Raw genomic sequence first — 17631 nt, 5'->3', positions numbered from 1 at the left:
ATAGATATTCTGTATCATTAATCAAACTTGGTACCCGAACCAACCGATGGCATGTACCATGTGTGGTACATCACATAATCACATTCACACTGCACATAATCACACTTGTAAAACACAATCAAATATGACAAGTTCATTATATGAGATTTTTTTTTTAATTAAATATTGGCCATGGGCCATTTTATAGATTAAGTGAAAAAGAGAGCAAAGATTTACCCAACCCAATAGTGGTGGACCCAAAAGCTAAGAAAAAGACAAACTAAAGCTAAAATAAAATAAAATAAAAAAATAAAGCCACAAAAATTATCCTAGAAAATGTCAATCTTTCTCCCATTTGAAATTAGGAAAGTCACGTCTCTCTCAAGATCGTGAACTTCTGCCGGTTTAACCGGTAAGTTCATCTTTTTCCTTTCCTTTCAATTCCTCAATCTGCATTTCTCAATTGTTTTCATTTTTGTTTGTCGATTTTCCAGGTAGTCCCTTGTTGTTGTATGGTTTCATCTATGACAGAGTTATCTTCTTTGAATCTTGTCACCATACCCTTGTTTTTCGCCTTACACTTATCTTGTGTTAGATCTGTAACCTGTGTTAGTAGTGTAGTTGTTGTGCTCTGGCTTTGTTTTCCGTGAGCAGCGTAGTTGTGTGCTCTGTCTTCGTTTGTCGTGCCTGTGAACTCTTTACTGTCTTGTAGTAATGTATCTACTCCTGACCATCAATTATTTGTGTGTTGATCACCTGATTGCCTTGTTCTTGATTCTTAAATTCGGTACCGAGTGTTTGTCCAAGTTGAGGATTTTCCTCCCCTGCAATGGTAGCTCGCTGTATGTATTAAATTGTTGTCTCCCTGTCATTTAAAATGCATAATTAGCTAAGTAGTCGGCTAATGTATTCCCTTCCCTATAAATGTGTTCAATATTAACAGTAGAATATTGCATCAGTGTTAGAGTGTCTTCCACTATAATTCTAATGTTCCATGGTATCTCCCAATTTCCTTGTAGTATGTTTTTCAATAGCAATGAATCGGTCTTTATTGTTACTCTCGAAAATCCCCTTGTTGTACAGTGATATATTGCTTCCTTTATTGCCACTGCTTCTGCTTCCACGTTAGTTGTTTCTGGTATCTCCTCTGCTTGTGCATAGATTAAATTTCCTTCCTGATCCCTTAGGCAGTAAGCATAAGAGCTCTTGCCTGGATTGCCCTTATTTGCTCCATCTGTGTTGCACTTTATAGTATTTGAATTTGGGGGCATCCATATGATCTTTTTGTAGTATATCCTTGGCATGTAGTTCTCTAAGAATTTTACCATATCTGACCAGTTGATGGGAAATTGTTTCATACTTGGAAAGCTTGATCTTGCAAATTGCCATACATTGAGGGTAACCTGATAGACAAGTTTATTATATGTCATGTTTCCCCATGTCTGATGATATTTCTTCTTTTCCATATTTCCCAAAGTATAATTGCAGGCATAATTTTCATAATTTGTTGGAGTTTGTGACCTGCCTGTGCTGTCCACCATGTTATTATCACTTGGTTTAGGTTTTGCCCTTCTAATCTTAGACCTGCAAAATGAGCAAACATCCTCCATAACTTATAAGTTATTGGAGAGGTTAAAAAAAGATGTTCCACAGTTTCTTGTGTTGGATTATCACAGCACCAACATCTTGATGATATGTTCACCCCCATTCTCATCAATATATCATCAGTGGGTATTCTATATTTCCAAACTCTCCAAATAAAGAAAGATATTTTGAATGGAAGTCTCTTTTCCTACATGTTAAGTAATCTACTTTGCCTCTCTTTCCTCTGTCTCACATACTCCCAGGCACTTTTAACTATGAATTTTCCACTTTCTTCAAGCATCCACCATGTTCTGTCCAGTATACCATCAGAAGTTGGACTTGGGATTGTTTTCAGTATGTGTTGTACAATATCTTCTGATAACCACCTTCTTAGTTTGTCTACTTTCCAACCCTGTTGATTTGCAAATTCCTTGACCTCTATCTCTTCCTCTTGACTGGTTTCATGACTGAACTAATATAGCGCTCCTTGAGTTGTCCAGTTATCAAACCAAAAACTTGAGTCTCCCCCTTTAATTTGCCACCATATTTGATGTTCTATCAACTCTCTAATCTTGATCATTGTTCTCAATGTGGCGGATGCTCCCGTACTTTGAGCAATTACTGGATGTAGCTTTTTACAGTATTTATACCCATGTAAGAGCTCCAAAGTGTAGTCTTTGTTCTGAAAATCCACCATAATATGCAAAATAGAGCTTTAGATATATCAGCAAGAGATCTAAAACCAACTCCTCCTTCCTCCTTAGGTAGACATAATTTATCCCAACTTATCCAGTGCTTCCTTTCACTGTCTGTAGTGGTTTTCCAGAAAAATCTAATGAGCATCATATGTATCTGTCTTATCACTCCTTTTGGATGAGATAAATCAGACAATAAATGTATAGGAATACTCTGCAACACATGTGAAATTAAAACAACTCTTCCACCAAATGATAACATTTTTCCTTGCCATCCCTGTATTCTTTTTCCCACCTTTTTAATCACTGAATCATAGTGGGAAATCTTTTTTCTTCCATAGAATATAGGACATCCCAAGTATGTGAAAGGGAAAGCTCCATGTTTTATGTTGGTTAGTCTTTTGATGCTTCCTATCAGTCTTGGATTCACCTTTTCATGTACATAAAATGCACTCTTCTCCAAATTAATTAGCTGACCTGAAGAGTTTTCATATCTTCTTAGTACCCTAATTATCATCTTCATTGATTTCTTGTATGCCGATACAAATAAAACTGTATCATCTGCATAAGAAAGATGGCTAATATTTGGGCTCCATTTGGGTAGACCATATCCTTTGAATTCTTAATTTTCCCACAGAGCATTTAAACGCCTCGTTAGTGTTTTTGCTGCAATTATAAAAAGAGCCGGTGATAATGGATCTCCCTGCTTGACTCCTCTAGATGACTTGAAAAATCCATGAGTCTGCCCATTTATCAACTTGAGTACCAGTTATTGTACAGAAGTCTATATACCATATCAATTAAAACTTCAGAGAACCCAAATTGTCTCAGAACTTTAGTGAGGAATACCCATGATAGCCTATCATATGCCTTGGTCATATCTAGTTTTACTACCACATTTGCTGTTTTTGTCCTCATCCTGATATCCCTTATAATCTCCTGTGCCAAAAGAATATTTTCCACTATATTTCTTCCTTTAACAAAACCTGTATGGTTTTCCGAGATGATTGTAGGCAGAATATTCTTTAATCTCTCATGTATAACTCTAGAAATTATTTTATTACGGAAGTTACTCAGGCTAATTGGTCTTACATCTGCATAGGTATGCACCTGGTCCTTTATTGGTATTAAGACCAAATTTGTGAGTAATATATCTGGGAATCTCTTGGCCTACAAAGAAGGCCCTTACCATTCTAATTATGTCTTCTTTTATGATGTTCTAGCATGTATGATAGAAAATACTTGTAAATCCATCTGGACCACATGCACTTTCTTTATTTAACCCAAATACTGCTGCTTTAACTTCTTCTGTTGGCAATTCCTCCAGCTTTTGATTCTGCTCCTCTGTTACCAAACTAGGAATATGATTTAATAAAGAGAATTCTTTTTGAGATTGATCCTCTGTAAATTGCTCCTGAAAGTATCTTATGGCTTCAGCAGCTATGTCTCTTTCCTCTGTTAGCCAATCTCCTTGAGTATTCTGTATTCTATTTAGCTTCAACTTTTCCTTTTTCCCCTTACATATGAATGAAAGAATTTGGTATTCTTTTCTCCCTCTTGAAAACATTTCAGACCTGATTTCTGTCTCCAGTACTCTTCTTCAAGATGTAAGTATCTGCTTAATTGTGCTTCAGCTTTATGTAACTCTTCTCTGTTATGTAAGGTTGGAGATTCTTCAAATCTGACTTCATGAGCCTGTATTACATCCTCTAATGTTGCAATTTGCTGAAACACATCACCATATGTTTCCTTACTCCAAGATCTGAGAGCATAATTCACCCTCTTCAATTTCTGTTGTACCATGTAAAAAGGGTTACCATAAAAATCAAGTCTCCAATGTTCCTCTACTAGCTTTTCAAAAGAGGAATGTTTAGCCCAAAAGTTTAAGAACTTGAATGGTTTGATAATTTCCTCAGTATTCTGTGAACATTCCAGCACTTATTGAGAGTGATCTGACCCTTTTTTAATAAGATGCTTGATCTTCATAGTTGGAAACAAGTTCATTAATCTTTGATTTCCCAAAATTCTATCTAACCTTTTGAAGATGCATGCATCCTCTGATCTTCCATTCCACCATGTGTAAGTGCTTCCAATGTATCCCAGGTCATATAGACTACTAGTAGCAATACAATTGGCAAAATCTTCAGTTTCCTGACAATAGACCGGAAACCCACCCAATTTTTCTTCAGGAGAAAGTATTACATTGAAATCACCTCCTACCAACCATGGTAAGGAAATGTGACTAGAGATATGTTGTATTGAGTTCCATAGCTCTTCCCTGTTAATTGCATTACAAGATGCATACACTACAGTGACCAAGGCCTCAACTCCCATGTTTTGATGTACCACTTTTAACGTCATTTGTTGTGTAGAATCTTCATTAACATCTACATGTACACCTTTTGTGAATATCCATATTTGACCAGAGCAATTTACCAAAGCAGTATCATGACCCAATCTTCTTCTATATCTCTCCAAATCAGATAAATCTTGAAAAGGTTCCATCAGACCTATTAACCAGTAATTGTTTCTTCTATTTTAATTTGTCAGTCTCTCAAACGCTTGTTGAGTATTCACTGACCTAATATTCCATAGAAGGATCTTATTCATCATTAATGACTGTGTTTTGAGGCAGCTTGCCTCTTTGGTAGTTGTCTTGTTGCTTGTGAGGTATCTTTTGAGATTTTCCACCTTTGTTTTTTAGATGACTCTCCTCCATTGCCCTTGTATGTCTTGGTGAAATGTCTCCTGCTTTAGCCACCTCTTTTATATTCTTCTCCAATGTTTCCTTCTCAATGTTCTCACGTCTAATGTTGTTGTTTTGCATTTCTATTTCTGCCAAGGAAGCATCAATTTCTTCCTTGTCAGGATCTAAAATGACCCGTTCTGTTGTATCTATTGCCTCTATCCTTTCTTCATCATGTGTGTTCTGTTGCTTTGTTAATTCTAGCTGATTCTGACTTGTTGTCTGCTCTCTGTTCCCTAACTCATCCGTCTTATTTTCCCATTGAGTTTTCTTTTTCTGAATGACTCTCTCCTTTGAACTTATCTCACATGTGCTTTTCTCTTGTGTGCCTGTGTTATTCGTAGGTGTTTCACTGCCTACACCGTGTTTACTGTTAGAACTAACTTGTGGTTGTGTTATCTGATTCTCCTTTGTCCCTTTGTCTTTTTTAAAATTAATATCCACCCATTGCCTTGTTCCCATTTGCTTGTTTGTTGCTGCTAAGTTCTTCTTCCCTGTCCTTGTTCTCTTCAGTCTCCTTGGTCCCCTTTGTTGCACTTGTAGCATCCCTTGTATCATCTAATTTGTCATTGTTTTGCAGAGTTGCAAAGGCATTATTAGTGCCGACTCCTTCGGTATGTTTTTCAGCTTCCACTTTATTTTTGCCATTGTACATCTCTGTTATCCTTCCCCTTTTATCTTTTGCATATTTATTTCTTCGCTGCATCCATTCCTGCTTTCTTTGTGTGTTACCAACAACTTTACCACTACTTAGTATTTTAGTCTGAGTTGCTGCTGTTCCCATTTTGTCCTTATTTTCCTCAAGGTTTTCTCTAAATTGCCTTTCCAGCTCTGGGTGTAATGCACGACATTCAGTTTCTCTATGTCCCTGTAGCTTACAATGACTGCAATATTTTGGCAGATAGTCATACTTGATTGTGATCCATTTAGAATTTACTTTTCCTCTGACTTCATCCTCTTCTGCAATTTTAATCCTCTGTGGATGTTGTGCTAATAAATCTACCTCCACTTTAACCTTTGCACAACTAGGTCTAGTCTTGTTTTGTGTCGCCATATCAACTGTTAATGGTTTTCCAACTGCAGAGGCTAGTGAGAAGACGGCTTCTCTAGCAAAGAAATTAGGCGGCAAGTCTGGAAAACTAATCCATGCTACTGCTATTGATGGCTCCTCTTCTGGAACAAACCAAGGATTCCACTTCAATGGTCTCATTTGTCAGTACAAGTTGTGCACCTTCAAATAGTATGCTGGGGTCGACATCATCTTCACATAATCCTCCAATAGAGATAATCGTATTAAAACATGTCTGTTTTCTAATAGTCCTATGTTGCATGGCCCTTTGATCTCGCATTGCACTGGGATTACTTTACGTAATTCATGTAAATCTGGCTTATCATAAGAGAACTTTCCTAGAATTGCATATTGTAAATTCTCTTGTATGATCATCTGTTGAACTTCTGATGACTTCCAAGTGATTTGTGGCTCAGCATGTAGGTAAACCACTGTCTTCCTCTGAATTGGCATTGTGTTGTAATCTGATTTTAATACTTCTGAGAACTTTGTGGTTAGAGGAGAGGGTTGTATTGTGGATGTGGAGGGAGCATTCTCCAGTGGAGGCTATCCGCCGGCCACCAGGGCCATCAATGGCAGTAAGTGGTGGTTTTAGGTCTAGTGTTCAAAAGATGCGTCCTTTTCTTGTGTTTTGGTCTCGGGTTATTATATTATATGAGATTGACTAGGGTGGCAAACGGTAAATTGGATCAGGTTTGGATGAATTGAGCCAAAATTGATTGAATTACAATCTATCCTATAAAATATGGGTAATTATGAATTTGGTCAAATATGGTTTTGGTAAAATGATTCTAACCCACTTTAATCTCCTAAAGTCAAAAAACATTAAATAAAAGTAAATTGTTAATACTCAACCCTATCACCCCGACCCCACTCTTGAATAATTATATTGTTTAAAAAATAATTTTTCGTACAAAAAAGAATTTATTTTTTTCCACTTCCATACCCCATTCCAGCCCACTCCCCACCCACACCTCTGCCATCCCAATTTTTTTAATAAAAAAAATTCGCCCACCCTACACGGGTAACAATTGTTTTTTAAAACAACAATTAAAATAATTTTTTAAAAAAAATAAAATTCCCCCCCACCTCCACCCTACCCCCATCCAGACCCTCCTACCCCCAATTTGTTTTTTAATGACAAAAAAGTTAAATATTTTTCACACCTTGCCCCTCCCTCCCACCCTACCCCCACTCGAACCCCCTACCCCCACCCCACATAATTTTTTTTTTAAAAAAAAGTTAATTTTTTTTCATCCCCCACCTCCACCTACCCCCTACCCATGCCCCCACCCATATTTTTTAAAAGACAATTAGTTTTTTCTCCCACCCCACCTCTACCCTACCCTACACCTCCACCCGACCCCCTAATGTTCTTTTTTTTAAAAAACAAAATAAAATATATAGATTTATAAAGTTTTAGTGCAATTAAGGATATTTTTTTTTATTATGATTGGGTGATCTATGAGTCTATATGAATTCTCATATTTTACCCATTTTGTCCATATTTGTATGATCTCTTAAATATATATCAAAACATATTTACCCATTTAAAAAAGGGCAAATTACAGAAATCACATACTTTTAAGGCAAAATTACAATCTATCCCTTAAAAGTTTATAATTACAGAAATCCCTCAAACGGATACAATAATATAAGCGCTGATACATTAATCTGATGCGCGAGATACATTAATCGTTAAGTAAGATACATTACATTTTATACATGATACACTAATCTGATGTGCGAGATACACTAATCTGATGCGCGAAAATGAGGGATTTTGGAGATTTGTAAAACTTATAGGGGATAATGGTATTAAGTAAACTAAAAGGCGGGATTTCTGTAATTTTTCCTTTAAAAAATATGAGTCATCCATTTAAATAAATATGGATTAAATGGATCCTTTTCACTTTATATGGGCAAAAATTGCCACCCCTAAAATTGACAACAAGATATCATTTCAGTTTCATCCCTTTCTAACTCCCTAATCACGTATTGTACAAGTAACACTTACAAAACAATTAACATGAAGATACAATGTAAACAAGAAACAATTCACCCATCACCTCCTCAAATCAAGCCTGAAAGCTCTATTGAACTTGAACCTTCCCCTTGTTGTGAAACCTAACTTGTTCTTGCTCTATAAACAATAATGCAAAACAAAAATTATACTGGAATTATATCCTAATCTCAAAGCGCAGGACACTCTCATGATTATTCCACCTAAACCAGGGTTTTCCACGGTTAAATCAACTCAAACGCTCCCCTAAAGTTACCACCACAGATTCTCATTCCTAAGAATCGAAATACCAAGTTAGGCGATGATTTACTTGCCCTTACAGATGCTTTTGTAGTAAAAAAATTAAAATTACTCTAGGCGCCCCTGCACTTTCCTAAAATGCTCTTGAATGATCATCGGAGGTTTTTGGAGAATTTTCTACATTATTAGCAACTTACCCTACCATAGCGGTCTTATCTCGCTATAGCGACATCGCTGTGCCGGGATATTCCTCTACGGAAGGAATCAATTCCAATACTGTGGCGGCATGTCACCCACTATAACTGTAATATTCCAGAAATTTCATGACTAAACTAGTAGCTAACCTAAAACTAACTAGGCTAAGTTAAAGCTTGATGTAAGAATTAAAGCCTTAAATTTACCTTAAGATTTATGGTTTGGTGCTAGGAGGTCAAGGCCTAAGCCCCAAGGACCAACCAAGAGTCCTTGGGGAAAAGACCCTTAGGGCTGCCGGGTAGTGACCCACGAGAGGGTTCCACGCCACGTGGATCAACCCACGCCCCGTAGGAGGGCAGCGTGGGTGAAGCCCCCTTGGAATCTGCCTAAGGCAGTAGCCATGGGCAGGACCCACGTCTCGTGGCCTGCCTCCGTAGGTCAAGGACCCAAATGGCAACTCTTTGAAGCAAACCACAAATGACTAGCATGGGCAGTGGTCCCACCCATGGTCCATGGGTCCCCCAATCGTGGATCACCCCTGAAACAGCCTTTTGGCAGTTGAGTCTAGGGGTTCTTTAGTAATTTCCTAATTGATTAATAGTTATGTGGTGTCGTTTTAAGCTTATTTTAAAGGACTATATAAGTATTTTTCCCACCCAAAATAACCCATCTAAAGTCATAATCATAAATTCCCAAAACCAAATCAAAACCTCTCTAAATATTCTCTCTCTAGAAACTCCATTGAAGAAGAAGAACAAGGTCAAGTCTAAGGATCAAAAAGCAACGTTTTCTCTCCAATTTTGTGTGGAAAATCTCCCTAAGGTATGGTGGCTTTCATTCATGGTTAATATTTCAACCATGGAGTCCTTAAATTCTCTATTTTCAAAGTACATAAAGTCTCCAAAAACCTAGGGTTTCTATTCTAAGCCATTGATTCTTTTCAAAACGTTTTCATTGATTTTGTTAATGTATATTATGATTGAATTGTTGATTATCAAGGCTTATATGAGAAATCCCCCATAATCTATGCTTTCCCCATAACCCTAGTTTGTGACTTGTGAATTGGGTGAATTGTAGTAATTATGAAATTGTGCTTATAGTAGATTAGTTCATTTAATCATGTCTCCATCTATATCTAATGTAGTAATCTTAGATTGATTGGTTGGATGTGATATATAGCCTTGAAGGGAAAACATGAAAATTGACTATATGTATGAGATTTGTGTGTATACAATTGGATTGCTTTGGGATTAAAGTAACTAAACTGTAATCTAATTGTTGTGTTGATTGGATGATTATCCTCATGTACACACTTAGGTAAGAATAGAATGCAATGTGAAAGGTTTGTCACATATAGTGATTCTTAGGTTTGAAGACTAGTCTCACCTATTGAATCTATGAGCAATAGTATGAGTTTGTTGGTTGAGTGTCAAAGACATTCTTCTTTAATTATCAACTTAAGTCAAGACTTAATATAAACTCGATGGGAGTTGATGCTTAGCACTGAGTGGATATGACTATGAGATGGAAACTTTTACACTAGTTGAGTCCGGCCTCCGAAATGGGTTCCTTTTACACTAGTTGAGTCCGGGTTCCCAAAGTAGTTGTCTCATGAGATGGAAACCTTCTACCATAGTTGAGTCCGGGTTTCTAGATGCAATTTGTGTATCCCATAAACTATGTGCCCACATAGGTCTTTAGCTAGTGGATCCACGTAAGCTAAGAGTTTTAGTTCTACTAGGCAAGTAGGACAACCCCTTTTCGGTGTGGGGTAGACACCGGATTCCATGACTAAGCTCTTATGGTCTATGTCGGTTAAAGCTAATCCCACTATGATAGAATGAACTAGAATTGGAGTTATGAACTATAATCACTTAATGAGTATTCCTTAGTGTGGATAGGGGTATGTGACCTTATCCATACATTGCACATGATTACTTTGATGGTTCTTATGGTTTGTTTCCTTTATGTTGAGATGATCAATATGTTGAATATGTATGTATCTTATGCTTTTGCACTTGTTTCTATGATAGTTCATAAACTTGATCAAATGCATAGTTTTCTGCTAAATTGTTCCTTTTAGCATCTTAAATGGTTTTTATGCATAGTTGCCATACTTAGTGCATTTTTGTACTAACCCATATTTCTTCTATATTTCTACTAAGTGTAGGTTCTGGCGTTTAAGGCGATTCCTTCCTGTTCAAGCTTGGGTTGAGTACTCTTCAAGCTTGTGGTATGTCCTTATGGATCCGAGGACAAGAACTTTATTGTTGTTTCATTTCTTTAGTTGTACTAGACATTTTTCATATTCTCTATTGTAAGGGCTGTGACCCTAGTATCTTGAGACTCCGATTGTAGTAGACGGCTTATCGAGACTATGTCTAGACTTTCGCTTTACTTTTATGAAAGATTTCTTAAAGACTTGAAATTGTGTGTTATTCTTTATTATTCTATACTTATGTGATGATGATAAGCTAAGTGGCTTACTTGGGGCCCTTTCAGGATTCCATTTGCCATGATACGTCTAGGGGGTACCCTTGGGTCGTGAAAAAACATAGTAATCAGAGCAAAAGGTTTAGAATGATTCTAGGATTATGTCTCATATGCCACGTCTAGTAGAGTCTTACTCATAGTGTGAAGCACGCCACATTTATGAGTGAGAGGCTATAAGATGATAGGAACTTACACTTCTTTCATTACTCTTAAGTTGTGCCACATTGTTTAACTCTATAGAGTATTCCTTCTAATCTTTCTCCTGACATGTGCCATGTTATGTCTAAGGGGTACCCTTGGGTCATGACAATAACAGATTGCACAAGATAAAATCTCATAAGTCCTCCCGAATTAGCCTATTTCACAACACACATTCAAACCAACCCCTTCACGCCAAATTCGATATCGAGAGTTCTATTCACCCAAATTCACTTTTGAAAAGTCCTACAGACTCCTTAACATCTTAGTAACAAGGAAAACAACTTCTACTTAGACATGCCACCCAATCCTTTCCATGAATTGTCCTAAACCTCATCTTGCTTAGATTTTGTCCAAGCCTAGCATAGCCTAAAATTTTAAACTCAATAATCAAGAAGTTTTCTCACTAGATTTCTTTTATGATTAGCTCACCCATAATGACATGAAGGATCGTTACAGAAATGAACACTACAAATATTTACAAGTTCTGGATAAAAGAAAATAGAAAAGTGTAAAGGTGAAAATATAAATGGACCGTGTTTGGAAATTCTTAACTTGGCCCAATCCATATTCCAAAATGGCTGTCCAGAAGCTTAGGCCCAAACATTAACTCAAGAACCCCAAATTAGGTGAAACTTCTTCGAGCAGCTTCTTCTTCACAAATGAGGAAAGCTCATGTCCAAAACTCACCCATTTATGTTGGAGGGGTGTGGAAAAGCCACTAACTTTCCAAGAAAATGACGATGAGGAAATATGGGAAAAGGTTTTGTGAAGATGTCAATCAATTAAGAGATGGAAGAAAGGCAGGGCAGAGAGATAAGTCCGACAAAAAATTGATGCCGGCCAAAATGACAATCCAACTCAATGTGTTTGATTCGCTCGTGAAGACACGTGTAATGTCCCATTCCTTGTGATTTTGTTTTTAATTGTGAAATGACCATTTTTCCCTTCTCCGTAGTATTTTTATGCTTAGTTTGTGTTTCAGGAATGATTTATGTAGTCCTTGATGCGATTGGGTGTGTTTTTGGTTATTTGACCCCTTTTGAGTTGAGAATTTTTGATAGGGTTTACTTTGGTCAATATTTTGAGTTTTTAGCATTGGATGAAATTCCCTCAATTCCATCACATGCAGAACGTCGATTTTGAACTAGTAGAGTGGTTGGTAAGGTTTTTGAGGCCTTAGGTTGAGAGTTGGGTATTTCGGCGAGAAATTGAGCTTTAGGCCTAAAGAGCGGTCTAGGAGCGTATTTCTCTCATAATAATCTTTTTTTTAGAAATCCGACAATTCCATGAAGTCTAAAGTATCAAATTTATTGGGGTAGCATATTTCACTTATTTTTATCGGATCCCAAATGAATCCCGAAGGTCCGTTCAGTGACTTTAATAAGATAGATAAAAATGGTGTTGTTGACCGCGGTCAACACTCAGTCAACACATGGTCAATAGTCAAAGGCGGTCAACAGAAAGTCAACAACCCTTTTCTTTGGTTAAAACAATCCCCTTTATTCTCATTTCACTTCTTTTCACCATACTTTTCTTATTAGGAGCTTGGGATGGAGACTTTGGAAGCATTTTCGTGAGAAATATTTGTGTGGGTAAGTCCCATTATCGATTTTATATCTTTTTCTTCCAACTTCATCTTCCAAAACACTTAAAAATCAAGATTTCAAATGTGGGTTTTGAGACTTTTTTCCCCAAATTGATAAATAAGTGATTTCATAATTTGGAGCCCGATTCTTGTTTTTTTAAATATTTTTTTAACCACAAACTCCTCTTGACTTGTAGAACTTGATTTTCAACTAAAAATATGATTTTACCCTTTCTATTTGTGATGTAATTTTTGGACTATTTCACCCTCGATTCCAAATCCTATCAATATGGGTATCATTGGACTCCTTTTGATGAAATCTTTCCATTTTGATAGTTAAGGATCGTTCTGGTGATTGTGTGATTGAGGAAGTGCTCCGATAGAATTATTCGTGTAAAGTTTCGGCCTTAAGGTAGGTTTGGCTATTCTTCTTATAGAGTGAGATGAGTAATTAACCTGTTCTTACGAAGTGAACTATGAAATGAGTTGTAGTATGTGTTTTAGAGGTTGGTAAGTGTTGATCTTCCTGTTTTAATCTGTATGATGCCTATTTGTTGCTTAGCCTATGTGGAGGATTGTGTGATATCTGTAATCGTTGTGGGAATTCTGTTATATTTGAGTATTGTCTGAGAGAGGGGTTGTGTGACTTATCTTTATATTTGACGTGGAGATGCCCGAGTAGGGGTTTGAGTTGATTTGTGAACCACTTTAAAAAATGAGCAAAAATGCTTTCTAAGTGGTAAAAGGTTGATTTTAAATGGTTTCCTCCACTACCCCTATCCTTTGATAAAATATTTCATGATCTGTTGAGTTTGGAAACTTGATGCTCTTTGAAATCCTTGATGAGCTGATTAAATCCTTGTGTTATATGTGTGGTGAAGCATTCATCCTCATGCAACATATCATGGTTCATGGAAATATGAAAAAGTGGAGAAATACTATCTTTTTGAGAAAGAAAACGTGACACTATACTTATATCCTTGACAATACTGAGGTGGAAAATTGATGAGACATTGAGATATTGATAGTGGTATATGCACTATGAGTCCCCCATGAGTCCTTGTCTAGAATCTAGAGGCTCGGCAAGGTGTATACAATATGTTGTGCAGCCACCTTGGTACCACCACATCATTCTATCATTTCATCATCTCATTGCATTGCATTGGCCAATGTTGTTGTGTTGTTTTATGTGCTGATTCAATTATTATATGTATTCTTATTTTCTTACTATATTTGCACCGTTCTATATAAATTGGTGGAACCGATGCCGGAATGAGACTTTTTTTTTGCGTGATTGTGGTCCTACGGGCCATAGATGGCAACTTTAGGTGGTGGCAAAAATAATTTTTAAAAGTCAAGTTCCAGTACCCTTTTTATGGTTTAATAGGACGGTCCATCATTCCTCTAACGAATTGCAGCTAGGTCTCCTTGGTCACCCCCAGACTTAGTGAAATTTTAATGCTCAAAGTTGGGTTCTACAGATGGCATGTAGGGACCGTAGGAAGACCTATGAACCGTACACGAGATCAGTCAAAAGTGGGTCAAATATAAGGTTCCAGTAACCCATCAACGATTGACTAGTACGGTCCATCTAAGGACCTACGAACCATAGGTCCAACTGTCGATAGGGTACGACATTTATTTTTAAAGGGATTTTTGGCCTTTTCCCTAATTTATTAGTTCCTAAACTATGTCATTTTAATCCTAATCTTAGACCCTATATAAGTATTTTTAGCCTAAAAGCTAAATACTCTAAATCATTCTTCAAATTTTCTAAAAGTTGATCAAGCTTTTCCCCAAAATTTCTCTCCCTAAAGCTTGAAGAAGAAGTCTAGGGTTTCAAGATCAAATCTCCAAGTTCACGATTGATTGTGGGATTTTGACATCAAGGTATGATAATATTCACATATGGAGTCCTTTCCTTCACAGGGTTCCTAAATTCTCCAGTTTTTTAAGTTAGAATCTCTGATTCAAATTAGAGTTTTATTCAACTTGAATATGGGTACGATGAACCCATACATGATTGATGAGTCCACAGTTTGGACTCATTTAGGGCTATATTTTAATAGAATTAGTGTCCTCAAATGCATATTTTGTCTCAATAATTGATGTAAACCCTTAAGTTTCAGGTATTTGGATTGAGAGACAAAGCTTGGATGCTATCAAGCAAAAAGGAACAAATCGGCTAAAAGAATGGAGAAAAGACTTCCCGAGGATCGCCTAAACTATTAGGGGAGTCGCCGAAAGGTCCTAAATTTCGCTGAATGTTCCAGTGCGCTGAGCCCTGAAGGAGAAGGTCAAGTCTGCGGTGAAAAGAAGCACTCGACGCGTCGCCGAGAAGTTCCACGAAGCAACACTCTATTGCCCAATGCCTCAAAACGCGAGAATGTTGAAAGCAAAAGCAAAAAGGAGATGAACCAGACCAAAGGGCGGATCACCGAGTGTGTCGGCGATCCCGACTAACTGTGCCGAATGGTCCTCCGCAGCATAAATTTTTGAACACTATAAATACTTGTTTAAATTGTTAGATCAAACATGAGACTTTAGAGAAATTTTATTTTGGAGAATATTTTCAGTTTTAGTTCTTAGAGTTTTTGGAGACATTGCTTGAACTTGAAGATTTGAAGATTTTAAATTCCAAGAAATTGGAAGTGGGTCTCGAAGAATCTTCATCCTTGACGTGTTTAAAGACTTTATTCATCGTACCCACTTGATGGAACACTTTTTGGTATCAATTTCTATCTCTTTTTCAAGTCTAGCTAAAATCCCAATTCTTGGGATGTGATTTTGTGAACATGGGTTAAATTTACTGTTGGATGTTGCTTATTGTTGGTATATTCGCTGTTTAAATGTGATTTCGTTTAGTAGTTGTGTTTGAACTTAATGAGATTGTAGTTGCAAATACGATTTCATCATAGTGTTTTTGGCTTGTTCGAGAAAGAGATTTTAAAACTAAGACTACTAAATTGATAGCCGGTGGTTATTGGGTCGTCATGGGTTTAGCTCGAGAGAGCGAATCCTAGGCCCTCTCCCACACTTTCAGCTCAAAAGAGTGAATGGGCTAAGGCGGTGGCTGTGCTTAAATGCGGCAACTCGGTGTTCGAGAGAAACCGAGTTGATTTGGGGTAAGTTGCTCGAGAGAGAGAATTTATAAAGTCTAGCCTAGTTACAAATATTCAGCGATGTACTATCAATAACATTTACCCAATAGTGTCTTTTATCCAATATCTATATCACATCCCAAGAGTCCCGTCTCCCTATCTCATTTTCTTATCTTTTTTGTCATTTTTCTTGATTAGCTAATACTAACCCCCATTGATAATTGATGCTTGTGTCACCTCTTAGATTTAGTATGTTTGTATTCGATAATGTTTATAGCTATGATTGACTAGAACTAAATTTTATTTTTATATTAATTCTCGAAACCACTCCCTGTGGGAACGATCCCAACCCTTGGTTGGGTAATATCACTACACGTGATCATTGGCACTTGAACTGAAGTAGTGTCCTAATACGTGAAGTCAAAATGGAGCCGCTGCCGGGGAGTGGTGTTAGTTGAGAATTTTTAGCTTTGTAAAATTTTTGTTCTCTGTAGTCGTAGTTTACTTACGTAATTTTTAGTTTAGTTTCGTTTGTTTGTGACTATTTTAGGAAAAATGAATGAGAATGAAAGTTATGGGTATCAAACCGATCACCCTCTTCTGAAATTGTTGAACCTTAGGGACAATCTCCTGACATTTCAAGCAAGTACGGGGTGAAACCATCCAAGGGATGTGGCTAAAATTCCAGGCAATGCTACACCCATGCCCAAATCATGAGATGTCTGATAAAGTGCTACTAGAGTGCTTCTATAGGGGTCTTGGACTCGAAAATAGAAGTATCGCTGACCAACTTTTCTAGGGTTGCTTGCTACAACAATCCTATGAAATAGTAGCCAAACTCCTCAACGACATGGTTAAGACTAACAAGGAAACAAAGAGAAAATAATAGTGGGGTACCATGCTAACTCAGCTGAATTTCTTAACCAAGAAAGTCACGGAATTGGAAGAGCAGTCCACGAAAAAGGACAAGCACTTTCCCCTTCATAAGTGTGAAAAGGGAAAGAAACAGGAAAATGGGCAAAATGAAAAAGTCCTCTCACTCCTTCAACACAAGATCGATGAATAATATAAGGTGTTGAAAGAGATAAAAGAGAATATCAAAATGCTGAATCTGACGACAACTTCCTATTCCATGATTAATCAGCTACAGGACGCCCAAATAAATCAATTAATAGGAAGAATCTTCTTACAGAGCAGTGAGGAGTCACCTAATGACACCATGACTAACTCCGAAGATAAGGATTATGTGTTAACTTGCGTCGTACCACGACGTTAACTAAGGCTCTTCTTGGGAGGCAACCCAAGGTTTTATCACTTTAAATCATTTTCAGAAATAATAGTGTGTTGATTGTGCAGGTTAAAGTGTGGAGAGTGTGTGGAAATTGCGTTTGGCGAGCTAAAAATTCCATTCTACGAATCGCCAAACAGGTCAGCGATCCCAATGTTGTCCGCTGTTTGGACCCCCAAGTAACTGAAAGTCCTGTAAAAGTCGGCGGGGTAAGTGACCACTCGGCGGATCACTGGGTGGATCGGCGAGTGCGAGTAATGTCCCCGAATGGATGCGAACTGGACGGTTATAAAAGGTTTTAGAATTTCAAACTCTTCACTTTCCCTTGCTTTTAAACTTCCCAAACTCACACAAAGTTAGTATTTTCAACATTCTTGCATTCCATAATTATTTTGGTTGTTGATTTGGGCTCGGAGTTGGAAAACTTGCCGC

General features: G+C 37.3%; 1 long non-coding RNA gene across 1 annotated transcript; it reads left to right on the top strand.

Annotated features, from left to right (window-relative positions):
* Positions 1-5479: 5479 nt before the first annotated feature.
* LOC125877998 (uncharacterized) lies at positions 5480-6519 on the top strand. Its single transcript, XR_007447666.1, has 2 exons — positions 5480-5653; positions 6088-6519. It is a non-coding gene; the product is annotated as an uncharacterized LOC125877998 (long non-coding RNA).
* Positions 6520-17631: the final 11112 nt, after the last annotated feature.

This window comes from Solanum stenotomum, chromosome 9 (genome assembly GCF_019186545.1).
Source record: "Solanum stenotomum isolate F172 chromosome 9, ASM1918654v1, whole genome shotgun sequence".
Classification (NCBI taxonomy): domain Eukaryota; kingdom Viridiplantae; phylum Streptophyta; class Magnoliopsida; order Solanales; family Solanaceae; genus Solanum; species Solanum stenotomum.
The sequence above is the reverse complement of the archived record's forward strand: the minus strand, read 5'-3'. Positions and strand labels throughout refer to the sequence as shown.